We start from the raw sequence: 23,688 nt of genomic DNA, 5'->3' as shown, positions 1-23,688 counted from the left end.
GGGATATATATATATATATACTAGAATGAATACCCGCTTCGCCGGGTAGCCGGCTTCGCCGGGAAGAAGTACTTAGAGCCGTACGCCGGCTTCGCCGGGTCCGAACAATGGACCCGCCAAGTTTAGGTCCCTCCCAGATTCGTGGAATGGGAACAGCACGAAAATGATTCAGTGGCCATAATGCCATTCCTGACCATATCGAGTCCCATCCTTGTCGACGAATGTAACCGTGTTAATCACCTTTGGAGGCGAACTCCACTCAAACAGGACTGAGCAAGTTATGGCTTCTCAAAGGAAGGCCAGTACATAAAATTACACAAAAGCCGCCAGACCACATCACAAACAGAACTGAAGAATGCACAGGTGTTGCTCATATAGAGACACACACACACACACACACACAAAAAAACACAGAGAAGCCGTATCTATAGAGAGATAGATGACAGTGTATTTTTCGCGTGGCTATAAATTGATTCGACCTTTGCACTTTTACAGTGAGGATAATTTACGGGTCCAATTTACGTTCTGTACACTGCGTTGACCTTCTAAAAATAGTAACAGTAACAGAACGCCGGGAATATCCGAAGACGCTCAGCGCAGTGGACAGCGCAGTGACATTCTAAAAATAGTAGTAACTTACAACTGAACGGGAAAGCCACACGAAGGAAGGGAGATAAACGCCAAACACTGGAGAAGATAAGGAAGAGTTACTTATAATGGTGAAATGAACACAAAACCCAAAATCAGTTCAGCGCTGCGCGCTGAGAGCACGTGTTGAAATATCTCATCGATGATATTGTGTCCGGGGTGTAGCTGAATACGGTGTCCAAATTTGAAAAAGATCCACCGAGAACTTTGGCGTTGTGATGTGGTGTAGCGGCTATGGTGTGTCGGTATGGGGGCCCGGGTAGCTGAGATGGAACCAAAATAGCTGAGGTCGAACCAAAATCGGTTCAGCGCTGCGCGCTGAGAGCACGTGTTGAAATATCGACCAGGTTGTGTCGTGTCCCGGGTCTACCTGAATATGCCCACCAAATTTGAAGCAGATCCATCGAGAACTTTGGCCGTGCATGTCGAACACACAAATACACAGACACACACACAGACACACAGACACACACACAGACACAAGTCGTATATATATATATATATAGATATATATATATATAGAGATATATAGAGATAGATGACAGTGGATTTTTCGCGTGCCTATAAATAGATTCGACCTTTGCACTTTTACAGTCTTTCTTTCTTTATTTGGTGTTTAACGTCGTTTTCAACCACGAAGGTTATATCGCGACGAAAGAAAGGGGGGAGATGGGATAGGGGAAAGGGGGGAGATGGGATAGAGCCACTTGGTAAGTGTTTCTTGTTCACAAAAGCACTAATCAAAAAATTGCTCCAGGGGCTTGCAACGTAGTACAATATATGACCTTACTGGGAGAATGCAAGTTTCCAGTACAAAGGACTAAACATTTCTTACATACTGCTTGACTAAAATCTTTACAAACATTGACTATATTCTATACAAGAACCACTTAACAAGGGTTAAAGGAGAAACAGAATCCGTCAGTCGCCTCATACGACATGCGGGGTGCAGAGAAATAAGGATGTGGAAAAGAAGACTTTTGGTAAGTGAAATAAAGGTGATGGATCCAGTCAGGTAGAAATAAGACAACAAGAAAAGAATTGGAAAACTGCAGGGAATAGTAGGGAGAGTTTTCTTGGAAGGAAATATAGGTGAAAGGACTGGTAAGGCAGAAATAAGACAAAAGAAGAGAAGAAACAGAACCGTTAGTCGCCTCTTACGACATGCTGGTTAGCATCGGGTAAATTCTTTCTAGTCCCAACCAATATGGGACTCCCCCTAACCCGCGGGGGGTACTTTTACAGTGAAGACAACGGGTGTAAGGAAAGCGTTGTGGACAGTGACCATCTAAAAATAGTAACGGGAATATCTGAAGCAGCTTGTCATACCGTAGCATTCTGATCAGTCATCGCTCAACGGCTATCGCCAGTTATCTCAGAGAATGAGCCGTACTCATTTTGACCTGAGTTGAGGATGATACCGTAGCTGTGATCGGAAGATCAAACTTCAGATTTTGAAGAAGCTCTTTCTCATTCAGTATTCTTGCAAATACCGTACGTGATTGACGCCACACGAAGGAAGGGAGATAAACGCGCAAAACACTGGAGAAGATAAGGAAGAGTTACTGGGAATGGATCTGAATGAATGAACAGAAAAACCAAAATCGGTTCACCGCGCCGCGCTTAGAGCACGTGTTCAAAATTTTCATCGACCAGATTGTGTCCGGGGTCTACCTGAATATGCCCACCAAATTTGAAGCAGATCCATCGAGAATTTGGCCGTGCATCACGAACACACAGACAGACAGACAGACACACACACACACACACAGACAGACACACACACACACACACACACACACACACACACACACACACACACACAAGCCGTATATAGATATAAAATAATATATAGAAGCCATACACACGGTGAGGCTGAGACTGTTTGCTCTACACTTGGCTGGATCGCAGGTCAGTGAACTTTGTGACAAAACAAGATTGCATCTAATCTTTGCGTATTCAGATACAGTGTCACCCAAAACACAATTATGTAAAATAACATCAAAAAGCGTTAAAAATTGATTCTTTTTCACCTAGCCGCCGCATGGTGTTGATCCGCCGTTTTCGTTTCAGCGAGTTGATTCCCTTAGACTACCCTAGCTTTCATGCTACATAGTCATTGGCTCCGTATCATCACCCGTTTTCTGGGAAAACGAGGGCAATACACTAAATCACCAAAAGAATAGATGCTTTCACCAAAAACATTGCTTAGTTAGCAAAAGATATTCCAACAAAAAAAAATCGGATGTTTCCACCCACAAAATAGATGCTTCTACTTCTAGCAAAAAAACCCGATTGATTCTACCAAAAAAAAAGAAATGAGACTTGCAAAAGAATTCTCAACAAAAAACCCGAATTATTTCAACAACAAAATAGCTACTGTCTGTAGTCTTCGTTGTAGTGTACACTTTCCATCTGCCATCCTGTAAGAAAAAACAGATTTTATTTTTTTTAAATCTGAGTAACTTGTCATAATTATGAAAAAAATGTTGGTACTTTAATTCTTTGTCACTCAAGCCATCTTTTCTTTTGGTGAAAGCATCTATTTTTTGGGTAGAACCATCTCTTCTTTTGGTTCATTAAACGGGTGCTGAAAACGAGTGGTACAATTCCCATAACCGGTACGGAACCAGTAACTCTCCCTTACTCCTGTAGCTGTACACCTAGCTGGAATGCTCCTCTAACATACAAGGATCAACAGAGCGACTAGAATGTGCTTGCTGTACGTAGGCCTAGGCTGAATTTACTCCATGTGCAAGTATTAGGACAACATGAAAACAAGGAAAATTGTCTATCAGTGTTTAAAACACAAAATACATCACATTATATTGAATAAGAATTAAGAATTGCATTTTCTTTTAAAGCATTTAACCTTCACCGAGTCACGCTTTGGACTATACAGTCCGTATAATGTGGGTCGTGCACGACCCATACTTTCCAAAGAAGGATTCAACGTAAAACGTATGGGTCGTAAACGACCCACACCATCCGAATAGGAATAAATGTTTTGCCGCCTCTTGCAGAGTATGAGTCGTACACGACCCACGCCATCCGAATAAGGATAAACAGTATTTAAATTCCTTACGTAATTCCACATGGGTCGTCAACGACCTACATCATCCGGACTGTGTAGTTCAAATGACGTCATCGGTTATTTGTTTGTTTACAAATTACAAAGATAATCTTTGAAAAGTTGGGCAATAGGAAGGTCGTATGGTGATTGGAGATTACATGAAGTCTCATTTAAAAACTAGGAATAGTTTGAGAGATAAAGACGATTGTGTGAGGCTCTAGGTCGTCCACGATCCACGAAGCACGCTGAAGGTTAAGACAACCATAATCAATTAAGCCTGTTGCCTGAGAATTTTAAAAAATGGTAACATCCTTCGGGTTCTTTTTTCTCCGTTGCCCATCATTCTCATCTCGTCCGTTGAATCATTCTTGACTTACTGTCTTGTTTCAGTACAGCAATGGAGCAGTTCCCAGACGAAATCCTCTTGAAGATCGCGGGCGAGCTGACAGCGGAAGAACTCCTCGACACGATGCAAGCTGGTCCGCGACTGAGGCGGGTCTTCTCCGACCGCTCTCTGTGGGAGTCCGGCAGCTTCAAGTTCCCCTACTTCAGGGACAGGGTCCCCTCCGCCCAGAAAGCCATCATCGAGCTCTTCGGCCATCACTTCAGGACGCTGGAGCTAGTGTTCAATGCGGGAGGCCTGGACGCCCAGATGTTTCACACTCTCTCCTTCACAGCTTCCTTCGTCCAGCTCAACCACCTCGCTGTCACGCTGAAGGACTCTGCAGTCCCGTGTCGAGGTCGGCTCATCAAGACTTCCGGTTTTCAGGTCGTCCTGGACGTCTTGAAGAAGGCTTCCCAGCTCAAGAGTCTGACCATAACGCACTGGCCTACCAGTCTTCTGGGGTTTGACAATTGTGGCGTTCCTGTGCCGCAAAATCTGTGCCCTTCGCTGGTAGTGTTAGATGTCAGGTTGCTTAATACCACCATGCTTGGGACTCCTTCTTCGGCGGATGTAGTGACGTTCATCTCCAACTTTCACAGTTTCAAACACTTGAAGGTCAAAGGAGGGATGCTGGGGGAGGAGTTGATCCACACTTTGGCAGCAGAGGGTCGGCTAGAGAGTCTTACTGTGCACATTGACTCGTACAGCCGAGCTCCCCCTCTCGTGTCTGGTGAAGCGTGGAACACTCTGACCTCAGAGCTCCCACAACTCGACGTGCAGCTCTTCCTTACAGTCAACACCAAAAGCTGTCCTTTCCATGATCTCTCCGCGTATTTCTTGCGACCTGAAGCCCCGGTGGTCAAAGTCAGCATCAACGCCTATGCCATGCCTGACGTTCAGACCATTCTCAGGTGTCTTGCAGCTTACTCCAAAACCCTCAAGTCCGTTCGCTTTGTCGAACACCACAAGAAAGAAATGCACCCTGGTAGGCTGAGACACATCTTCACTCAGCTACGAGATTTCATGTCCACTTTGTCAGGTAAACACGCGTTGCAGAAAATCGTCTTTGAGGGCTGCGTGGAACACTTTGATCCTATGCAGTCACATTTTGACCACGTCATTCCAGAGCCGTTGTACACTGCGATTCAAAAGCGGAAAGTTTACTGGATCCATTGCTCTGACAGAAAGACGCTGCTCACAGGGACGAGGTTTGAGTGGAGTTGACATGTTGCTTGTCTGTATCCTGGAAAAGTCCAACATATATGACTAAAACTGAGATCGAGCTGTGTGGGAAGAATCTCGCTTTCTTTGACTGAACTAATATGTCGTCAGCAGACATTTAACTATTTCCCAGCAACTTGGTATTGATACAACGTCGCTGGATATCTTAATTGTTCCCATTAACTTGGACAAGATAAGAGTACAGACCAATGTAAGATTCTAAAGATACGTTTGTCACATCAGAACGGGAAACAAAACAAAACGAATCATCTTTGAGACACCTGTTTATTAACTTTATGTTATCATACGCCGGGATGATTTAGATGATTTTAACACTAATGTATTGTATATTTATTCACGAAGAGGGACTCTATGAACTGGGGTAACATTTACTCCTCGGTACATTTATTTATACATGTACGGGGTTGATGGAATTCGTTTTACACAGAATGTTTGTTGTTGTTTGTTCTGGTGGTGTGACCTTGTTTTTAGTTGTTTTTTTGTTATACGATCAGAATATTTATTGTGTGTTTATTTATTCAACAGCATCTTAATAATATTGCAATAAATCAGGGTGTTTTAGACTGCAGATGATGTCTTGACAGTGACACACCGTCGGGGCTTTTAATGCAAGGGACGTTACTCTCTACTGATCATATTTTTAATGGTGTTCATTGGATTGCTCCCCCCTCTCTCTCTCACCCTCTTTCTCGCTCTCTGTCGTGTTTTTCCTTTCGTCACTCTCAGTCGCAAAGGAGACACAACGAGTAGTGTAGGTTCTGTAGATTTATTAACAGCTGGAACAACGGTGACAATATCTCTCAGCACAGTGTAAGAAAGAACAAGTGCAAGACTGGTAAAGAACAACAATACGTGTGCGCAGCCCTACTTATATAGTTAATGGACATACAAGAATATTTGGGAAACATCGACACTAATCTGGTTAGATCTACACAGTTCCGTCTGTTCGATGAGCGTCTACGCTTACGTCATGAGTGACTGCGCACTTAATCAAAGTAAGTTCTATAATGTTCTATATCCTTCCATTCGATTCCAGTGGTATCTAGCGATCTCCACAACACCTCCCCACCTAAACTGATGCTACTCCTCAAGCATCAACAGCAAAGTCTCTCTGTGGGTTTGCGTGTTCTCTTTGACCGTCTTGGATTGTCTGGTCCATACTCTGGAACGGATGGAGTACCTTTGGGTTTGGTCTGTCTCCGAGTTTGTGGCACAGTTTCCAAGATCTCCATGGGGTGATCTGTTACAAGTTCAGAAACAGTGTCCACTTCCTCACCAGGTTCATTGTCTTCCTCAGTGGTGTAGCGTGGCTGTAGCTGTTCCCAGTGTCGTCTCCATACTGGACCATGAGGAATGACCATGACGTTGAAGCAGCGAGTACCCAGAGACTTCTTGACGACTGCTGGTACCCATCGGGGTTGTTTGTCTCGGCGAGGTCCATGGTACAGAGCATACACAGGATCTCCGGCCTTGTACTGTCTGGTTACCTTGACGACAGCTTTCGAGTCTGGAGTCATCTGAGACTTGGATGCCTCCTTGGATTGCTTGCCCTGAGCGATGTGGGCTGGCGAGGGCAGCAGAGTGTCGATCCTTGTCCGTAACTGCCTGGAATTCAAGAGTTCACTCGGAGAGAAACCACAGGATGTCGGCGTTCTCCGGTACTGCATCAAGAACTCTTGAAGAGCACGCTTCGGTGGCAAAGAAGATTTTCTCAGTGCTTGTTTGAATGTCTGCACCAAACGTTCGGCGGCTCCATTGGTAGCAGGATGATATGGTGCCCCTGTCAGATGCGTGATCCCCCGTTCCTTGCACCAGCTCTGAAATTCTTCAGAAGTGAAGGTCGGCGCGTTGTCAGTGACAAGTGTGTGAGGCAATCCAAAATGAGCAAAATCTTCTTCCAGCAGGTCTAGAGTGGCTCTAGAGGACGTGGATGACGTGGATGACGTAGGATGAATGCATGGATACTTGGAGTAAGCATCCGTGATCACCAGCCAGTCTCTACCCATGAAGTTGATTGCATGGTCCAGGTGTAAGCGGCTCCACGGCTTTTCTGGTAGCATCCATGGGTGAACTGGAGGCTTGGATGGCTTGTTCTGATGTTCACCGCACGAGTCACATCGTCGAGTAGCCATCTCAATAGCAGCATCGATGCCGGGCCAGTAAACAGCAGTTCTTGCCAACTGTTTCATGCGTTCCATGCCGAAGTGTCCGAGATGCAGCAGATCAAGGATCTTGGACTGCAGGCTCTGTGGAATCACCACTCTCGATCCATGGACGAGGCATCCGTGGCAGATACTGAGAGAGTCCGACAACTTCCGGAACTTGTTGACATCTTCATTGATCTCAGCGTTCTTTGGTGGCCAGCCTTCACGGACGTAGCGCATCACAGTAGATATCACTGGATCTTTTCCTGACTCTTGACGGAGGATGTTGGCATCCACAGGCTGGACTTGAAGACTGAGAACCTTGATGGCACACACCATGTCCATGTCTTCACCACTTTCCTCCCTGTCGAAGTCGATGTCATGTCCGTATGGCAAGCGACTAAGGGCATCTGCATTGCCATGATCCGCTGTTTTCCGGTACTCGATGGTGTAGTTAAACTGGTTCAGCCACAGGGCCCACCGAGCTAGTCTGTTAGCTGCGAGCAGTGGAGTCCCTTTCTTCCGAACAGTGATGTCAGTGGCTTATGATCTGTCACCAGTGTGAACTGACGTCCGTAGAGATACTGGTAGAACTTCCGCAAACCAAAGATGATGGCCAGGGCTTCCTTGTGGATTTGGCTGTAGTTCCTTTCTGCAGCCGTGAGAGTCTTGGACACGTTGGCGATTGGGCGCTCGCTTCCATCTGGATAGCGATGAAATAGGACTGCTCCAATTCCAACGTTGGACGCGTCACAAGCTAGTCCCAAAGTCTTGTTTGGATTGAAGTGTACCAGAACTTGATCCGAGGAAAGCACATTTTTCAACTGTTCAAATGCTGCCTGTTCCTCATCTCCCCACTTCCAGGGGTTCGCCTTCTTCGTCAGGCGGTAGAGCGGCTCTGCCATGCTGGCCAGGTTAGGGATGAACTTCCCGTAAAACTGAACTGAGCCCAAGAAAGACTTCAAGCTTGAGACGTCCGTAGGGGCTGGCATTTTCAAAACTGCCTCGACCTTTGATCCTTTGGAGATCCCTTCGGCCGATAAGGTATGTCCAAGGTATTCCACACTGGCTTGTGCGAACTCGCACTTTTCACGACGACATCTGAGTCCTTTGTCGTTCAGACAAGTGAGCAAACGTTCCAGGTTGCTCAGGTGGTCGTTGGCGTCCTTCCCACTGACGAGTATATCATCTTGGAAGACGGCAACACCAGGTAGATCACAGGTCAGGTTTTCCATGATCTCTTGAAAGTAACCAGGTGCTGACTTTATCCCGAAAGGAAGTCGTTGCTGCAGGAGTACCCCACGGTGAGTGCTGAGGGCTAGCCTGCGTTGACTCTCTGGTGCCAGCTTGATCTGGTTGTAGGCATCAGCAAGATCGATCTTGGTGTATCCGAATCCACCTCCTAGCTTCTGCATCAATTCCTCTGGGAGTGGCATTGGATGACGGTGATCTTCAAGCTGATCATTGATGCCCACTGAGTAGTCACCACAGATCCGTAGCTTGGGCTTCAGGGTGCCCGAGGTTTGTGCCTTACGAATTGGTACCACTGGCGTTCCGTATTCGTTGAACTGGACTGGCTTCCAGACTCTTTTGGCGATGCCTTCTTTGTAGCCTTTGGAGAGGTCATCACGAAGAGCGAAAGGTACCGGACGTGCCTTGTGAAAAACCGGCTTCGCATCAGACTTGAACTTCACGTCCAGTTCGAAGTCCTTGAGACATCCCAATTCTTGTTTGAAGAGATTTGGGAATTTATCAGACAGTCTGTGACAATCTCGATGCAGGGCAGCATAAGGCGCGTTGGAGGTCGCTGGATGCGTAGGTTTTGCACCCTCACTCTTAGCGTGACTCTCTATGCTCCTCAGTCCTAGAGCATTGTCCACAGGAATTCCCAGAGTCTGTATTGCGTTGCGTCCTAGCAGATTCAGATGAGGGATCTTGGTGACGATGTACGGAATTGAGCTTTGCTTACCAGTCACTGGATCCTTGGTTTGGCCCATGAAAGTTCCCAGCACGGGCAGGTCGTGCTTGCTGGCAGACTCGTAACGATGTGTGACGTCATCCAGCTTCGGTTTTCCTAGTTGTCTCCAGACCGGAAGAGAAACAAAATTTCCCGTAGTTGCGGTGTCCAGTTCCATGGTGAACTGTCGGTCCTGGATTGTTATGGGTACATCCAACCTAGGAGTATCTTGGGGAACTTCACCGAGGATCGCTTTGACAAGCTCTGCTTTCGTGACTCTCTTCACGGAAGTCTGGGAATGTCGTTCCCGATTCTGATGTTGCTTTTTTCTACAGACAGCTTCCAAATGTCCTGTGACGTCACAGTATCGGCATTTGGCTTCTTTGTAGGGGCAGTCTGTTGCTTTGTGGGCCTTTCCACATCGGTAGCACTTCCTGTCTGTGGAATTAGACTGCTTGTGGTTCTTTCGTGGACCCGTAGTCTTGTTCTGGTGGACCTTGTTGACTGGCATGGTCTTGGAACCGTAGACAGTTTCCTTGGCAACCTTCGCTGCGTCTTCAGTCTCAATCGCGACTTGGACAGCACGTGCGAAATCCAGCTCTGTGTCCTTGATCTTGAATAGAGCCTTTAAGACAGCCTCATTGTTGACAGAACATATGAATCTCTGTCTCAGAGCTTCGTCTTGTGGGTTTTTGATCGAAGGAAAGTCACAGGTAGCGGCGTCTTGGCGTATGCGCGCTGCTAACTCCTGGAGAGTTTCGCCTGGCTTCCGTTTCATGTCACTCCAGAACTTGAAACGTTCTCGCACTATGAAGAGTTTTGGGTCGAACTGTTCTTTCATGAATTTGACAATTTCGTCCATTGTCAAACTGTTGATGTCCTTGGGCGGGTTTTGCTGAGTAGCCAGATTTGCCAGTTGTTTGTAGACCGTAGCAGTCTGATTCGTCAAGAAAACTTGAGCCTTGCGCTGCTCCGGCACGGAGTTGGCGACCACAAACGTGCAAAATCTTGACCAGTAGTCAGGCCACAGTTCCGATGTTGCATCAAACGCAACAAAAGATGGGATTGCAGCTGCCTGTGTAGTAATGGGAAAACGTAGATTCGAAGCACTCGGATCGTCGTAGCTTTCCTCCCTGGCAGAAGCTGCGGCACCACTGAACACTTTCATCATCATCTCCATCTGGTGCATTTGTTGCTCCATATCTTCCTTGTGCTGGCGTTGCTGTTGCTCCAACTGCTCCCTTAGAAGCGTTATCAGCTGCTCTGTTTCCGTCATTTTGCAGTAATAAGTCACTCCGAATAGACAAGGGAAGTAACTGTCGGCGACGCCAGTTGTGTTTTTCCTTTCGTCACTCTCAGTCGCAAAGGAGACACAACGAGTAGTGTAGGTTCTGTAGATTTATTAACAGCTGGAACAACAAATATTGATCTTGATCTTGAATAGAGCCTTGATCTTGAATAGAGCCTGGATCTTGATCCTTGATCTATATCCTACTCTATATCCTTGCTGGAACAACGGTGACAATATCTCTCAGCACAGTGTAAGAAAGAACAAGTGCAAGACTGGTAAAGAACAACAATACGTGTGCGCAGCCCTACTTATATAGTTAATGGACATACGAGAATATTCGGGAAACATCGACACTAATCTGGTTAGATCTACACAGTTCCATCTGTTCGATGAGCGTCTACGCTTACGTCATGAGTGACTGCGCACTTAATCAAAGTAAGTTCTATAATGTTCTATATCCTTCCATTCGATTCCAGTGGTATCTAGCGATCTCCACAACACTCTCTCTCTCTCTCTCTCTCTCTCTCTCTCCCTCTCACTATCTCTCTCTTCCCTACCCCCTCTCTCTCTCTCACTCTCTCTCTCTCTCGCTCTCTCTCTCTCTCTCTCTAGATCTCTCGCTCTCTCTCTCTCCCTCTCACTATCTCTCTCTCTTCCCTACCCCCTCTCTCTCTTTCGATCTCTCTCGCTCTCTCTCTCTCCCTCTCACTATCTCTCTCTCCCCTACTCTCTCTCTCTCTCTCCTACCCTCTCTCTCTCTCCTTCTCTCTCTCTCTCTCTCTCTCTCTCTCTCTCTCTCTCTCTCAGTCTCACTCTCTTTTAGCTGCGTTATGCAAATTACAAAAAAGCGTGTTCCGTGTGTACTGTGTGTAATCATTGATTGCATTTCTTTGCCAGTGTGATAACTGGCCTTGACCGGTCTGCATTTATTAGAGATCGCGGAATATTTTATTGAATCTACTACCGGTAATATATTGATGTGATCGAGTAGTCCATATCTTTGATGGGCTACTACGTTGAAGTTTTATCCTGACTTGTTGGAGGAAGAAAGAAAAAAAAATACAGTACATGAATTGTATTTATAACCCGTGAATATTTGATTATTTATTTGTCTACACATTAATTTTGTGAATATCAATTTGTGAATGGTTCGTGTTTTTTGTGGAATTAAAATTTACCGTTCTAAAACTTGGCCAAAAAATTATTGCAACAATTTTTGCACGCTAAGAAAAGCATTAAAACGCAATTTATTTTAGTTGAACGTTATATGCCCTTAAAGGTAATTATGTCAGCATATCATTTGTCCGATTGATGGTACTTTGTATAGGCATCCCGTGACAGCCTGTCAAACAAAGTCACCCCTAAAATCGACCTAACAAAAACCATAGCCCCGTATTTTAAAATCTGCAAAAAATCAGAATATGCACAAACCAAACATTTCTGACAACCATTGGAAAGGCCATTCAATATTCTGTTCAGAACATTTTGTTTTATGCACCTGACTTCTCTAGTCTTTATGTAGCCTTTTGTCAAAGGCGGTAGGTGTCAACCGTTTCAGAGGCCCAAAAAGGCACGTTTTGCGGCCATTTTTGAGGGGGTCCTCCACCCAAAGAGCCATATCTGCTCAAGTTCTCATAATGATTTGCTTTGGGAAGTTCAGAAGTTATGACCAATAGGCTGACCAAAATGTACGTGTGTTGCGTTTTGCGAATGTGTATACTTAGCGTGTCGTATTACGTAACTTTTCCGAAAGAACTAAACAAATGTTCATATTAATTCAGGGTTTTAGGTTTAAAAAATCGTGACTTTGCATGCTAAGCAAACAATGGATGAGGCAATAGGTGCCAAAGTTTGAGGCAGATCCGAGTGCTGGTTTACATTTGCTGGAGATGGGAACACGCATGAAAAATTATCGATCACTGTCAGTGGTACTGAGTACACTACCCGTGGAGACTAACAGTCCTGGGCCTCATTCAGCTCGCGCCATATGTTAGCGTAGGTTCCTAAATGTCCTGGGCCTGTGCTTACTATCCTGTTCCGGTGTCACGAACTGAAACCTCTGCTGAACAATTCTTCTCATTGTGGTCAATGCGCATGCGCCAATCTTGGACTTAAAAAATGCGACCCTTTGACCGAACGAACGAACCATGGGTTAGGGTAGGGGTTAGGGTTAGGGTTAAGGTTAGATTGTTCACGACCTGATTAATCTCCCCATGTTAGCGCATGCGCATTGACCGCAATGAGAAGGATTGTTCCGGCAGAGTTTTCAGTTCGTGACACCGGCTTGGCAAGGAGATTCAAGAGCAGAAAATAAATTATGAACAATTAAGCTGTCATGGATGTTCCAAGTGTCAATTCAGTTACTGTGATACTTCTGATGGTGCCAGGGAACTCTTGCTTATGTGTGTGTGTGTGTGTGTGTGTGTGTGTGTGTGTGTGTGTGTGTGTGTGTGTATAAGTCCCTTGCCTTGATGAAGTTAGATCTCAGTGCACTGTCACTTCTTGTCGGCAGATCTGATACACCCAGTGTCACTTCATTCATATAGGGCCTAGTTGCTGTCATCATTACAACTATTGATAATGCTACTTCGCGTGCTGTTGCTGCTATAACTAATATCACGACTAGAACACAGTCATAATGGTCTTTCATTTAAATCAACACTTAAACTACGGAGCCATGTAGATGCTTGAGTGTATGACATACTGGTATTCTCAAATGCTGCTCTGTTACAAAAACTAAAACATTTACATTTCAAAAATATATGTCAGATCTATACATCTCTCTCTGTCTGTCTGTCTGTCTCTCTCCCTCTCTCTCTCTCTCTCTCTCTCTCTCTGTCTCTCACTCTCTCTCTCTCTCTCTCTCTCTCTCTCTCTCTCTCTCTCACTCTCTCTCTCTCTCGCTCTCTCTCTCTCGCTCTCTCTCTCTCTTACACACACACACACACATACACACACACACACACACTGACACAAACACACACACACACACACACACACACACACAAAACACACACACACACACAAACCGGTTCAGTTGGTACCCGCCCTAGTTGATTTGGGGTTTGGGTGTAGAGTAACTGCAAACATCCATGCTACCCGATCAAACAACCACTCAAAATGAAACCGAAGAGTGTTTTCTTCATTTATAGAGTTAGGGGGTTCCGGTGGTTGGTGAGGGCGGGGGGGGGGGGGGGGGGGGGGGTTGTCTGCGAGTTCCTTAGCCACGCCAACAAAAAGACACAACACAAAGTTTTCAATAATCAAATCAAATCAAATCAAATTAAATCAAATCAAATTTTATTTTACGAGGGTTGTGGCATAAGCAATACAAATTAGCTTCTTTTCAACCAGAGAGAGACTACTCTAATCATACATATATATATATATAAATTATACACATGTAAATCATTTACAAAAGATAAACATACAAGTAAAAAAATTAAAAAGGCAGAAAAACAATTTACAGGACTATGTACACATTGCAGACTTTACACGAATTCTTACGTCACGTCAATAACGGAGATGGAGGTGGGGTGGTGGTGAGGGGGAAGGGGGGGGGTTGCGAGGGTGAGAGAAGAAGGAAGGATTGACTACGAACACCTACATAAGCCATCCCATAAAAAAGGCGAAATAAGATGTGTTTCAACGCTGAGCGGGGATTGGAGGGGTACGTACGTAGAGGGTGCTGCCTTGTTTGGGGCTGTGGATGGGAGGGGGTGGTTGAGTGGGTGAGGTGACATCCATACCTAACTGCCAACACCATATGTTATTGCTCAATACTTGTGCTCGGATCAGGAGAGCGTGACTAGCAAAAATGAAGTACACGGGGGATAACCGGCTTTATTCCCCCCTCTGCTTCTTTACCTCTGTAAACTTGTAGAGCTAGTTATTTTTCGATAATGACCCAGCAACCAAACAAATAACGAGCCAGCAACAGCCTGAATCCTCGATAGTGCAATGGGTTGAGAAGCTGTTCTGTTTCGGTACTACTTTTGCGACTGAAAAGTTCCAAACGCTCTAATGTACGAAGTATACATTTCTGGAGCAAACAATACAAACATACCGCATTTAAATTAACAACTACAGGCCTGAACACATGAATCTCCATATAAAATCCATGAGTTCGGTTGTTTTCTGAATCTAGATCTGCCGTTCACAAACCGTTCATCACAAGCAAATTCCCAAGGCAAGTAACTCATACTCTAGCCGACAAGAGTAGTTCCCCTTCTTTTAACGCAGTTTCTTCGACAACACTGACTGCAATCCGACGGTCAGTTTTCAACAATATTTCATTTTATAAACAGATCACACGCAACCAAATGCACACATCTCATCAATTTAAACAACATAGAGCGGTTTCATACACTATTTTCCCCAGAAAACTGAACTTCATACAGTAATTAACGTTGGAACACGGGTGCAAAAGTTCGTCTGCTAGTCCCATTTGACGAAAGAACATTATCTTTAGCGATACTAAAACATAAACAGAACACACAATATCTGCCTTTACCGCCACAGCAGAATAACAGCTTATCTGTGTACTTGATTTTAGTCTAAAACAGGGAAACTGACAAGAAGTGTTAACAGAATGGAATGATTTGCACGGAACTATACAACCGCGCATTAATCGATCGCCTGCGCAGGTACTAGGTTGACTGGTTGAGTGATTCGGATTCGATCAAACTTTCGCACAAAAACTCCTGTTTTCTTTGAATAACTGAAGAAAGGGGGAGTAAAGAGGTTACACACCTCGTCTCAGTGATTAAAATAATGGTCTCAGTTCGCGGTCATGAAAAAGCTCGCTGAAGCTCGCATTTTTCATGATCCGCTAACTTCGACCATTATTTTTAATAATCACTGAGACTCGGCATGTAACCTCTACATAAACTAGTAACCTGGTGAACGCTGGTAAACACTCGATTCGGCCCGCATTTTTCCGTTTTACCACAAAGTTGTTGATTTCTGTCTGGATTAAAAGTGAGCAACTGCTTCTGCGATGACTAACTTTGTTTCGAAATGCATAACATGTTAAAGAAGGATTTGCGTTTTCCCGTATTTAAATGTTAAAATCAGAAATCGTGGTGACGAAGCCACGGAAATGGCTGCTCGGTGGGTTTCAAATGTAGAAATGCGCTTGTTTTTACCAAAACAGCTCGTATTCAGCTTAGGTACGCGAGTGTTAGTGACAAAGGAGTCGATACTTGATGCAAAGCAGTGGGGTTGAAATCATTCGTTAGAGCGTGCAGGCGAGTGGCGGTCAAATATGCGAGATGATCGTACACCGGGTTGCCGACCGTCGCAAATAGGTCAGCAGACGCATTATCCGGTTTGAGGCATACATTTTTTATTATATTTAGTCAAGTTTTGACTAAATATTTTAACATCGAGGGGGAATCGAAACGAGGGTCGTGGTGTATGTGCGTGTGTGTGTCTGTGTGTCTGTGTGTGTGTGTGTAGAGCGATTCAGACTAAACTACTGGACAGATCTTTATGAAATTTGACATGAGAGTTCCTGGGTATGAAATCCATGAACTTTTTTTCATTTTTTTGATAAATGTCTTTGATGACGTCATATCCGGCTTTTCGTGAAAGTTGAGGCGGCACTGTCACGCCCTCATTTTTCAACCAAATTGGTTGAATTTTGGTCAAGTAATCTTCGACGAAGCCCGGACTTCGGTATTGCATTTCAGCTTGGTGGCTTAAAAATTAATTAATGACTTTGGTCATTAAAAATCTGAAAATTGTAAAAAAAAATAAAAATTTATAAAACGATCCAAATTTATGTTTATCTTATTCTCTATCATTTGCTGATTCCAAAAACATATAAATATGTTATATTCGGATTAAAAACAAGCTCTGAAAATTAAATATATAAAAATTATTATCAAAATTAAAGGTGATCGTCTACATTTTGACTTTTTTCCAATAATCTTATGGTTAGATTTCGCTAAAAAGTTATTTCAGATGATGAATGAACCATGGGGCAAAAAGTTACAGAATTTTTTTTATATGTAAACAAAGTTTTTATTTTTTGGGAGCGTGACTCACGCTTCCAATGTTTACTTTTCTGTTTTCTGAGACCATGTGCTTTACCTAAAAATATCGACCAATCAAATTATTAGCGGCGCATGCGCAAAGAGTCATTTACGGTCCAAAGATGTCTGCCATCTTGCGCCAGTTACGTAAAAAGCAAAATTGTGATCGATCAGGGCGGCATAGGTCTGAATGTGTACATTTGGGGGACCAGAAACAACCCTGAGATGCAGCGAAGTTGGAATTAGGCGCCAAATTCAACCGGCAAGTGGCAAAAACACTATGATGCTCATTGAAAGTTACGTCGGGGGTGTGTTCAAAGTACTTTTGGCAAAATCGCAAGCAGGACAAAGCCCTGGGAGTTTTTCCTGTGAAAGAGCATGCTGAAACGGAATGTAAGTATACTTTTTGACATTACACCCAACCTTTACTTTGATCTTCCATTAACTTTACTTGTATATTTGAATTCAATTTTCAAACCTAGTTATTACGTTTCACAGTTCTGAAACAAAGCTTGTACGTGTACATTACCATTTCACTGTAGGCTGAAAGGGCGCGTCCGAACATTTCATACTCAAAGGCGGTTTGAAATCGTAAACCGGGCTTACTTTTAGATCTGGTTTTTACATTATGTATTCCTCCACACGTTTTCCTTTTCTCAGCTAGTGTCGTGTCGTGGTGTGTGTTGTGGGAAAGGGAGGGGGGGGGGGGAGGGGAGTTGCATTTTCAGTGGCCGATTCTACTTCGGACAGATCAAGCTCATCCAGATGAATAGAACTAAAATGTCACATTTGTTTTAGAATCTATAGATCTGTTCTTAGTTTTTACGGTATGGCTTCAGCAACATTCCGTCTGCGTGTGCCTCACACGAACGACTGTTGGAAAAAAAAAAGATTCTCTTCAGAGATTCATGATACTATTCAGTTTTAACCACCACGTTTTTACATTGTGTGACTAAATGATAAGGTGACGTGCATCTTCACGCAGTCGCGCGCGCGCGCGTGTGTGTGTAAGGGGGGGGGGGGGGTTGTCTGTCTGTGCCCTGTGACTTCAACATAAAGTGTGTGTATTCAACAGTAACGTTGCACATTGCAGATCTGTGCGCCAGGAATGTGGACAAGAAAGCCGCAGTTTGAGCAAAGATCCAACGGTAAGCTATTTTATTCGAAAGCTGTTTTATTCGAAGACAGCGAGTCCGTTTGTAAGCAAGCTTTTATGATGTTCCTGCATACAACCTTCATCGATGCTACAGGGATACGTGTTTCAAGTTTTTAACATTGAAACTGTGTGTGTGTGTATACGTGTACGTGTGTGTGTGTGTGTGGGTGGGAGAGAGAGAGAGAGAGAGAGAGACTGAGAGAGAGAGAGAGACTCTGTGTGTGTGTGTGTGTGTGTGTGTGTGTGTGTGTGTGTGTGTGTGTGTGTGTGTGTGTGTGTGTGTGTGTGTGTTCGCTCTGAAAAAACGAGAACACGCAAAAATAAACATCGTATTTGGTCAAGGTATCAGAAATATTTAGTATATGCAGCTAGCTGCATATTTTGCTAATGGTGAAGGGCAACATTTTTTTTTTCTCATAGCCTTTATTCATCAAGCTGACAGTGACAACATAATTAGGCAACACAGACAAATTAAATAGCATATCCACAATTACTATAACAACAAATGCAAGCGGACCAATAGTTGCAACAAACTTCAGGCTAAATAACATCAAAAAGAAAGGACCAGGGGAAAAAGAGAGATCACACGTATCTAAGAAAACAACGGTAACCATTTGTATGTCCGAATGTATCATTAAAACCACGATATCCACATCTTGCCTGTTCTTAGTGTCATGCAATCATGAGTAGCAAGTGGTGTAAAAATTGAGAGACACAGAAAGGCACAGTCGTTCCCATGAAAACTTTTGGCTCACCATCTCAGATTTAGACAAGATTGTACATGAACAAAGACTTAGATTCGACAACCTGGCTGCTTCATGCGCAAAGTGATAATTTATTTTGATGTGTTATCATCACAGATTCCTGCTTGTATTCGTTCACAAATCAGTCAATAAAAAACAATCACAAACTGCACCCAGGCTGATTAGTTGATGTGTTTAGGTCTTTTCAGGCCTGGTCTGTTCTGAGACTGTAAATCGAATAGTTTACTCGGGAAGGACTGAACCTTTCACATCAATATTCAACAAAAACCAACAAAACGTTTGAATAACACATACGAGAAGGGGGGAAAAATTAATTTGTGTGCTTTTGTTATCAGGGGAGGGAACCATCTAATCCGAGCAAAATTACCTCCCTTGATTTTTCTTACGTGATACATGTGCAAAGTGAAAAAAAAGTGCATCAGTCACAAACAAATACAACTATTTAGCAAGATCAATTAGTACACTTGATGCATATATGAATGTTGATCTATTCAGAATAATAAATAATGTCCCGGCTGATACTCCCTGCTAAATTATCATTGATATCCCGTCGCGATATAACCTTCGTGGTTGAAAACGACGTTAAACACCAAATAAAGAAAGATCATTGATATTTGTGTTCCCTATGCACAGCGTTTGTTTTTCGGTTGTTGTTGTTTTGGTTCATGTAACGTTTCAGGCGTATTCTCAATACATTTAGAGAACTGTTATGGAAGCCTGAAGATCAAAGACAAAAATGTAATTACCGTAAAATGTAAAAAAGAAAACCTTTTTTTCCAATAGCTCCTGCCATTCTGATTGTGGACTTTAGAAGACAAATATACCTGCAGCCCGATTACTTGAAATGTGGCATCGGTATTAAGTGTGTGTGTGTGTGAGTGTGTGTGTGTGTGTGTGTGTGTGTGTGTGTGTTTTGATGCAGCTGCAGAAGTAAAGAAGCTAATGTCTTGCAATATTTTCAGAAATGATCGCTTTATGTTATGTTTTACTACAGAACTGAAGGAGCAATGGTTAAGAGTGACGGGGTAGGTATGCAATATACAAGTGTGTAGATTTGTGAACCATCTGTGTGCCCGCTAGGTGGAAGACGTCCATGGCATCCATATAAGAATACATCGCTGCTCTGCCGATTCAGGATGAAGTCATGTCCAAGCCATTGTCCTGCAAGAAAAAAACACGTCATTGTTAGTCCATATATGCATTTCCGTGACTAAGCTTTGGTTTAATCATCGGCCTGATAATGATGACCTAGAAGCAATAGATTTGTTATAAAAAACAATTGAAAAAAAAAGTAAATTAATTCTTTCATTCTTGTATTTATCAATGTATTTATTCTTTTCTTCTTTTTTTTTCTTGGGTGGTGGTGGAGGTTGGGAGGGGTGTGTGTGTGTGTTGTAATTATTTGTTTTCAAACCCTTCGGACAGATACTGATGCGCCGGAGACATAGCAGAATTTTTCGGGAATGCATAATCTTGCGATCAGATGTGTAAGATGGTGATTGTTCTACACTACTCGTCATAAAAAAACCTTTACAGATGCGTTTGAGGGCAGATCTTTATGATGAGGCCGTTTATCGTAAAACCAATTATATGACTGGAAAGGCCTTTTATGCCCCTAACTTATTCAGAAAACAGATTGAGTTTACATGACGTATTGTCGATACAGTGAAACCTACAACACACACACACCCCCAAATCAAATTCGCAAAATGAAGGTTCCCGCGTTAAAATTGACAACAAATCAGAACTGCTAAAACAAAACATGTTTAGCATGTTCTTAGACAAAACAATCAAATTTGCATTCAAATCAGTAAGTTTTGTTCACATATCTTGTCTAACATGGACGCTATGGCATGCTGAGCGGTGTAGGTGTCAATCCTCTCAGCAGGCATAAAAGGCAGTTTTTGAAGACGTTTTAGCGGGTAATGAGACAAAAAATGGTACATTTGAGTAACTCGCTAACGCATTGCCTTCAAACTTTCGGAAAGTTGTGCTAACACATGTTGTAAAGTACTTTCGGAATTTCAAGTAATTTGAGACATTAGGTCTGCTGTTATTTGTCATGTCAGAAACAGTTCTTAAATTGACGATAGGTTTTTGCTGAATCATTGAACAAATTTTATTTGTTGAAATCTTCAAGAACAATGACAGATGCGCCACATACTCAAATTTCATGTACATATTTTATCAGACATGGGTGGTATGAGGATTTCAACGCGAAAGTAGTTTTTTAAAGTTGACTCATTCAGAGCGCTGAGCGCAAATGTCGGCCTACGCATAGCAAAGCTCACTGCCGACACGCTTAACTGATCAATGGCTCTTGAAAAAGCATTTTCCAAAAATGTGTGTGTGCGTTTAAACAAGTGCGCTTTGAACAGCCATTGGTGAAACTGTATTAAATTTAAGGGTAAATTGAAGCTTTCATTTTTCTAAATGCATGCTAATTCTAAAAAAAAATTCTGTTCAATCGGAGAGGGTAGATCCTTATTTTTAAAACTCTTTTTGGGATGTCGCATAACAGCAGAACTAATACCTCACATGACTTGAGATTTCGTGTGTACTTTACGACAAGTTTGAAGGCAATGCGTTTGCGAGTTACTCAAATGTACCATTCTTTGTCTTATTACCCGCTAAAATGGCTTCAAAAACTGCCTTTTATGCCTGCTGAGAGTATTGACACCTACACCGCTCAGCCTGCCATAGCGTCCATGTTAGACAAGATATGTGAACAACACATACTGATTTGGATGCAGATTTGATTGTGTGAGCAAGAGTGACCCTGTTTGTTGTTTTATTATCTCAAATTGAAGAACAACTCATTTTTTGCCCACACAAATTGATTTGGTTCAGCTGTTGTGCCTAGCAGTGTTGTTTTTCCATTTTGAAGAAGACTGGGTGACAGGGTGACCCCCCAAAAATGCAACCCTCAAAAATGCTAATAACTTCTACATCTGTTGACCGAATCACATTATATTTGGGGGACATAAACTTCAGCTACCGTGACACTTTCACAAAGGGGCAATTTTGTAGATCAAATGGTCAGACTTTTGTGCTATTTCAAAAAAAGTTGCCAAGATGTGGAAGGGTCATGGATAGGCTGAAGTTTATGTCCCCCAAATATAAAGTGATTCGGTCAACAGATGTAGAAGTTATTAGCATTTTTGAGGGTTGCATTTTTTTAAGGTCACCCTGTAGTTGCCAAAAAATCAGCCTGACTGGGCCATTTCTACTGAATTTCCAGGATGTTGTTATAACATTTAAAGATTAATAACTGAAACAGGACACATTTCTAAAGATTTCATATAACGATTATCCGCCCTATCCGGACACGCCCATCACTTTTCAGGTTGTTGTTTTTTCATCATAATTTAAATGCATAATTACGGCACATCATAGTCGAGTCATGTATAACGTATGGCGATTAACAGCAGTGTGCTAACATTTTTGAAACTGTTTCAGATTTTTAAGTACTATTTTTGTAATTACAGGTCTTTGACGGGTGGTTATCAACCTCCCTTCCCCTATCTTGGTAGTGGTGACAAACACACCTGGAAGGACATGTGGCTGCACTTGAAGTAGGCTCCTCTGGGAAGGATCCTCTGTTAAGGTTGCAGGCCATGCCCAAAACCGGGGATGGGAGCCGCTCAGCAATGGACAGGACCAGCTCCCCCGCGGTCATCTCGTTAATCATGTTCTGACCAACACAGTTAAAAGTCCTATTGTCATGAAATAATGTAATGCATTCAAATTTGTATCCATTTTATCTGTTTTAATAGATGTAGTATTATGAAACAAGTGGCATGTAGATATAATTATAAGCCATGCGCACTTGACCGGCATTCATGAAACTTTGTGGAATTATCATCCCATATCTCAGGCCAATGTACACCAAATTTGAAGTAAGTTGTAGAAGTAATTCATGAGTTATCAGCATATTTTTTTTTTTTTTGGGGGGGGGGGGGGATTACTTTGTACATGTTTGTGTGTGTGCTTTATGCATTCAGATGTATACATATGTAAGAGTGTATGCATTAAATAGTTGGTATATAATTAAAATTCTTTTGTTAATAAATTGTGTCTTGACTGATTGATGGGATTGTCGATTTTGTAAGTATCCTTTTAAACAGCAAACGGAAGTATAGTGTGTCACCACTCTCTCTCTTTCTTTATCTCTCTCTCTCGCACGCTTTCTCTCTCTCTCTCTCTCTCTCTCTCTCTCTCTCTCTCTCTCTCTCTCTCTCTCTCTCTCTCTCTCTCTCTCTCTCTCTCTCTCTATCTCTCTCTCTCTCTCATATGCACACACACAAACACACACACGCATTTACATAAGCACCCAAGCAATAACAGAGAGAAGAAAACTTCAAACCATTACATTTGTAACAACACAAACTCACTGTAAGACTAAGAGACTGGATCTTTCTTTCCGATAACTCTTGGCGGCAGCTTCTTGAGTTGCTGTCCGCATGCGGACTCTCTGTGTCCCCGATTGCGCTGACAAACAATGTAACACTGCCGCACCTGCTGGCCCTGCCCTGCCTCTTCTGACCGGTGGAGACGATGCTGAGGCAGGTTTCACGGTAATCAGACTCTTTGATGTGTGTAAACTTTGCCTTCAAATTACTTGCTTACTGTGTTGATTTTCATCATTTTTTCTGCTTGGCATGAGTAAGTATGGTATTTGCAATACAAAAAAATAAATAAAAGCTAAAATGTTTGTGTTTGAGCAATTATTTGAGCGAGTTTTTCGAAGCGAACGTGTGAATCCTGACAGACACCATTTCCTTCTGTCACATGACCCCATCTCAAAGTGTGATTCAAGCAGACACGAAAATAACACACAAAATTATGATAATGGGGTTATTAATTCAATTAATACACAAGGTTAGTCTCTGACTAGATAAAATAGGGAAAAAATATCAAATGGGAGCATAAAACCGTTTCTGGAAAAATTTTCAATCGCAACCGAAAGTGTCTGTCAGTAAAAAAAACA

General features: G+C 43.0%; 1 long non-coding RNA gene across 1 annotated transcript; it reads left to right on the top strand.

Moving 5' to 3' along the window:
* Positions 1-16,650: 16,650 nt before the first annotated feature.
* On the top strand, positions 16,651-22,326 carry LOC138973723 (uncharacterized). The gene is made up of 3 exons (XR_011458116.1): positions 16,651-17,171; positions 17,872-17,926; positions 22,187-22,326. It is a non-coding gene; the product is annotated as an uncharacterized lncRNA (long non-coding RNA).
* The last annotated feature ends 1,362 nt before the right edge of the window (positions 22,327-23,688 follow it).

The sequence above is a fragment of the Littorina saxatilis genome, linkage group LG8, assembly GCF_037325665.1.
Source record: "Littorina saxatilis isolate snail1 linkage group LG8, US_GU_Lsax_2.0, whole genome shotgun sequence".
Classification (NCBI taxonomy): domain Eukaryota; kingdom Metazoa; phylum Mollusca; class Gastropoda; order Littorinimorpha; family Littorinidae; genus Littorina; species Littorina saxatilis.
The sequence above is the reverse complement of the archived record's forward strand: the minus strand, read 5'-3'. Positions and strand labels throughout refer to the sequence as shown.